This window comes from Octopus bimaculoides, chromosome 11 (assembly GCF_046866305.1).
Source record: "Octopus bimaculoides isolate indiv1 chromosome 11, ASM4686630v1, whole genome shotgun sequence".
Lineage (NCBI taxonomy): Eukaryota > Metazoa > Mollusca > Cephalopoda > Octopoda > Octopodidae > Octopus > Octopus bimaculoides.
Genome location: NC_142938.1, coordinates 59,721,769 through 59,728,498, shown reverse-complemented (window position 1 = coordinate 59,728,498; position 6,730 = coordinate 59,721,769).

Here is a 6,730-nt window from a genome sequence, read left to right as displayed (position 1 = left end):
CACACACACACACACACACGCACACACACACACACACACACACACCCTACTTACAAAATGCTTCCATGTGTTTAATCGGACAATCTATTTCCAGGTCTGGTACATATCTATCCATAAGGTGTTGTCGAAAGGCTTTTTCTTTCCTTTTTGTTATACACCCTTCCAGGGCGTCACGAATGTACGTAACCCAATACCAAGAGGAAAAAAATAATAATATCCCTCGATTTCATTTATCACCGTGCCGATACATTTCGATTGGTTTTTAGGTATAAAGTGCTATTTTTTTTTTCTTACAGTACAATCTACACCGAAAAGGACTTTCCCTGGGCGAAATACCGTAGCCTAAAACCGTTTAAATAAAGCACATGCATTATATTGGGTTGTCCAGAAAGTTCATGCCGATTTATAGTAGCTTACCTTTCAACTTATTTTAGAAAATGGTTGAGTCCATAAAATAGGATTTGACTACACCGCCATGTAGAACACAGTTTAAGCTATCTCTTCGTTGAAGAAGGTTTATGTTCCTATAAGCTGTGTTAATTTTGTAACCCTTTGAAATGGAAGATAAAATGTTAATTTTCGTCACTTGATGCTTTTCTTACAAGCAACCGAAGAAATATGCTCAGTTTACGGTGATGTTTTCTCTATCCAAAAGACCTGTACGGAAGTGGTTTGCAATATTCCGAGCTGGAGATTGTAGCCTTATTGATAAAGAACGATCAGGCAGAGCATCCACTACAAATGATGACCAAATCAAGTCATTAATTGATAATAACAAGCATAGCACAACCAGAGAATTGGCAGAAAGCCTCGACCTATAAAAATCCGTCGTTCACGAGTACCTGGTGAAGCTTGGGTACACAAATCACTACGATGTTTGGGTACCACATGAGTTGAGTGAGAAGAACCTTTTGGAAAATCGGCACGAACTTTCCAGACAACCCAATATAACCTCAATAATATTTATTTTATTAGAGTTACTGCTAACTCAACATGAGATTTTGTTTTACGTGTGAGGTGGACTTGGACATCCGTAGATATGTTTACCATATTTGCCTATATATTAGATCAGCAGGCTGGATTTCTTTTCAGATTTATTCGAATATGCCACGGAGGATATGAAATAGCAACGAAATATCAATAATTGTCGTGTCCTTTTATGTATAGTTCGATTGGTTTCGCTTGGTTTTGAGTCTATACTATACGCTTAGCACTCTAAGTCTTAGAGAGACAATTCCGGAACGAAATACTGCAATGTAAATGCACATACATTACATATGTATTATTATTACCCTTGCTTCTAACTCCTAATTGAATTTGATATTTCTGTAGAGACACACACACAAACACACACACAGACACACACACATCATACACACACATACACACACACGCACACACACACTCACACACACAGACTTACAAAGAAGGGGTTTAGTTCACTGATGGTTATAGTACTACTGCGTAAGTACTATAATTTGTCATCCGTTAGGTTCCACGTTCACAGCTGAGGCTAAAGGAAGGATTCGGAGTCAGTAGGCATTTATTAAATTAAAAGGAAGAAAAAAATCAAAGCAAGATGAATACCTCTAAATATTTCAACAATTAGATATTCTAAATCACCCGAGACACACGCCCTGCCTCGGTCTTGTTTTCTTTTTCAATATATATATATATATATATATATATATATATACATATATATATATATATATATATATATATATATATATATATATATATATATATATATATATATATATATATATATATATATATATATATATATATATATATATATATGTATATATATATATTGTTGTGTCTGGGGAGAGTCATGTACTTTAGTGCCTTATTATTCAAATTTATTTTCCTAAAATTTTCGTTGCGTCTTGCAATCTTTTCAATAGTGTTGAGTGTGATGAATAATAAGGCACTACAAGAAATGACTCACCCCAGCCACAACAAAATATGCTTCGACACACAAACTCACATAAACAATCTTGCAAACCAAACCCAAAAACGACAGCGTGCGATGGGTAAATTGTCGTCATTTCCTATGTTTGATATGGCGCATACGCATTGCTTGTTTTCGATTTTGTCGACTACAGAGTACAGCAGGGTTTGTTGGGCACCGTCTTTGAGGAAAACAGCACCACGACGCAAATTACACTATCAGAAATTTGGAAACGACATGATGCACTGTTTGGCATTCGTGCCGGAAATTCCAATACGAACATCTCAGTGTGTTTGGTGCCAATCTGTGGAGAGTGCAGAGGATTCAGAAGGAGTTGGATCATTCTAATGGTGATTCCGAAGATGTTTGGATCGATCACCGGTGATGGTGGCGTTATGCCACCATTCATCTTCCCACATGCTCAACTCAGAGGCCTACGTCAAGTGAGTGGAGTAGTTGGTACTGCTCTGAGTCCAGAGGGTGGCTGCTGGAAGACCCGATGTCTGGTAACAGGACTTTGCACCATGCCACACAATCAGGAGAACATAATCATGGCTGTCATACAATTTCTGCGACCACATCACACCTAACATCTGGCCACCCAACTCCCCAGACGGCAATGCCCATTATTATCATGTGTGGGTCACAGTTAAGAGAGAGACAAAGACAATTTGTAAGACCAAAGATAAATTGAAGACAAGGATTATGGCAGCATTCACCAACTTAAGCAAGGAGGCCGTCTAGAAGTGTTCTGGGAGATTCCGAATTCGTCTGGAGGCCTTGGTTGAAACCAATGGCGATCTTATTGAATAAGTTTCCTCTTTAGTATTTCAAGATATTTTTATGCAACTTTGGTAAATATATCTGTTAAAATGAGATGTCAACGTTATTTTCATTTTTGCGTTATTTAGACAATTTGTTCATCGTACCCCGTAAATGTATGTATGTACGTACGTATGTATGTATGTATGTATGTATGTACGTATGTATGTATGTATGTATGTATGAATAAATGTATGCATGTATTATGATGTATGTATGTATGTATGTATGTATGTATGTATGCATGCATGCATCTATATATGCATATCAAGTATTACATATGTACAACACAAGAAAATGAGAACGTTAACAGAAATATAACAAACGGAAAATTTGTTATATAGAACACGACAAATTCTCAGCTGACTTCTCATCAGTCCAAGAGATCACCATACTTTTGTGTATTTAGCATTGATACCATTCCATCTTTGCAATGCCATGTATGTATGCATGTATGTACGTACGTACGTACGTATGTATGTATGTATGTATGTATGTATGTATGTATGCATGCATGCATGTATGTATGTATGCATGTATGTACGTACATATGTTGTCCATTTAAACGTGGAGGTTGTTAGAACAAACTATACTGTAGTATATTATATATATATGTAGATATATAAATATATATATATATATATATATATATATATATATATATATAAATATATATATATATATATATATATATATATACATATATATATATATATATATATATATATATACATATATATATATACACATATGTATATACGTACAGATATATACATACATATATATATATATATATATATATATATATATATATATATATATATATATATATATATATATATATATATACATACACACACATATATATCTACCTGGGCATATACATGTATGTGTGAATAAATACGTATATAACACGTATATGTATATATGAATTTTGCCTCTCTCCCCCTCTCTCTCTCTCTCTCTCTCTCTGCGAATATACACCAGATATTTTGATAGTTTTGTGATATTTATACAGTTGTAAGATTATATAGATATTCACTCGTGAATATATACTCACAGCCACACAGATAGGCACGTATTACACGCACGTCCGTCGTGTGTATGTGTGTGTGTGTGTGTGTGTGTGCAGCCCGCTTTAAAGGAGTTTCCGTCCACCGGATTGCACTGTCAGCGAATTAATCTACCTAGAGTGCTCCCGAGTGCGACAAGGCTTAATAAACAACCATGCGTGACATCATAAACACGTTGTGTATATATATATATATATATATATATATATATATATATATATATATATATATATATATATATATATATATATATATATATATATATATATATATATATATATATATATATATATATATAATCATTTAAGGAATGAGTAAGTGATTTCCCTCCCTGCGTGTGGCATTTCAATTTATTTTCTTTTTATTTTCTCTTCGTGCACACTGAAGTAATGAACAATGAAACATCCATTTTGATTGCCCTAATTCATTCAAATGAAATATTTGTATGTGTACACCTACACATACACACACACACACACACACAAACAAATATACACATATGCACACACGCTCGCACTAACGCACACATGCACTGTCATATCACAAATCTATATATGTATGTATGTATGTATGTATCTATCTATCTATCTATCTATCTATATATATATATATATATATATATATATATATATATATATATATATATATACATATATATATATATATATACAAACAATATATGAGTATAGGCATATATATGTACATGTATGTACATACCTTCATCTACATGTACATATAGATACATATCTGGGTACATGACGTTGCAAAAGAACATGGACAAAATGATAAACAAGGTACAACAAACAAGCAGGCCACATAGAGAACATATCCTTCATCATATATATATATATATATATATAATAGAAAAATGTCACAAAATTAAAATAGAAACTACACGTGGACATGTAAGAAGACGTGTAAAGTAAGAAGAAAAATAAGCGAAACTACATATTCGAAATCAAAAGAAGTAAAGGTTATTTATGAAAAGTAATGATACATATATGCAATTAGATGAACTGAAGTAGGAATAAAAGTACGAAAAGTCATTTTTGTGAATTGTTAAAGAGATTCAAAGGCATACCGGTTTCGTAAAATTACTGATCACTGCTTTGAATGCTCACCGATTACCGAACGGTGTCGTGTCTATTAGTCTCTGAGTAAAAAGATTATGTGTAAGGGAGGTAAGTAGTTCTGGATTTGATGTGCAATTAGGGTAGATATAAATATGTAATGAGAATGGTTTATGGGATGTATGGGGTTTGTGGTATTAATTGAAACGTTAGCAGTGTTCTGTACTAAGCTATGTGTTCATTTTGAGTTGTGGAAGATATTTATTGATGAAAGTTGCCTCTTTATTCATTCTTTGCTGTACTGAGGTGTTCTGTGAACATTGATAGAAGAGGAAAATTAGGAAATTAGGATTCATGTTCCTAGCACACATTTTTATGTGTTTACTGACCTGTATCTGTCTGTATTGTGGGTGGCGGATTTGTTTTTTGTTTTTTTTTGTGGTTCTTCGGCGGAGTGATATTCCTGTTTGACCAATATAATGATGACAACATGATGATGATGATGATCACCATCATCATCATCATCATCATCATCATTATTATTATTATTATTATTATTATTATTATTATTATTATTATTATTTTTATTATTATTATTATTATTATTATTGAGTGTGAGAACTCCACAGCCAATGAAAGTGACACTGGAGTAAAGTATACGAAGCCCAATATACCTACCCTGACTACCCGTCTGATAATATTGCACCAGGCACATGCATCGCAACCCTATGTGCACGACAATTTCCTCATCCCCAAAATTTCAGGCCCTGTGCCTATAGTCGATCTTATATGAAGATAAACAACACATGACCTTACAGGTGGGACCCAGTTAGAATGTTCTTCACGTCAAATAGTCTATCCCGCTCAAAAGACACCTGAATAAGGTTTGTTTAAGGATCATGAACAAAACAATCCATGCTTCCAGAGGTGAATTATTCAAACTCCCAAAAATTTCTCTCAACACATGGCTATGATGTTCACTCACTACTTCTGCTCGTGATCAGAGATGCATGTATCGTCAGCCTCCAAGGAACATTACAATTATAATAATTATTATTTTTGTTGTTGATGCTGTTGTTTTTATTATTATTGTTTGTGTTGTTGCTATTATTATTATTATCATTATTATTATTATTATTATTATTATTATTATTATTATTATTATTATTATTATTATTATTATTATCATTCAGTAGTTTTATTTTTATAACGTACTTTCACTTCACTACCGAGCGCAGCTCTGTGCGCCTTGGGTATGTGCTGTGGTTTGCTGTGGTGCTCTTATATTTACTGTATTGAAAGTGTTTTGCGTAGAATGTGTGCAGTACCCAGTAGTGCAATTTTCTGTATGTTATATATATTTGTAAGTCCTGGTGTTTTTGTTATGTATTTGTCTGAATATTTTTTTATTATACCTAAGGCACCTACTATGATAGGAATTGTTTCTGTTTTTAGATTCCACATTCGAGTTATCTCTATTTCCAGGTCTTTGTATTTTGAAAGTTTTTCCATTTCTTTTAGAGAAACGTTGTCATCTGCTGGTATTGAAACATCAATTAGAAGGCATTTTTTTCCTTCATGATCTTTGACAACTATATCTGGTCTATTTGCTATTATTATTATTATTATTATTATTATTATTATTATTATTATTATTATTATTATTATTATTATTATTATCATTATTATTATTATTATTATTGTTGTTGTTGTTGTTGTTGAGGCGGTGAGCTGATAGTATCATTGATACGACGGGCGAAATGCCTAGAGATATCTGCTATGTCACTACAATCTGTGTTCAAATCCCA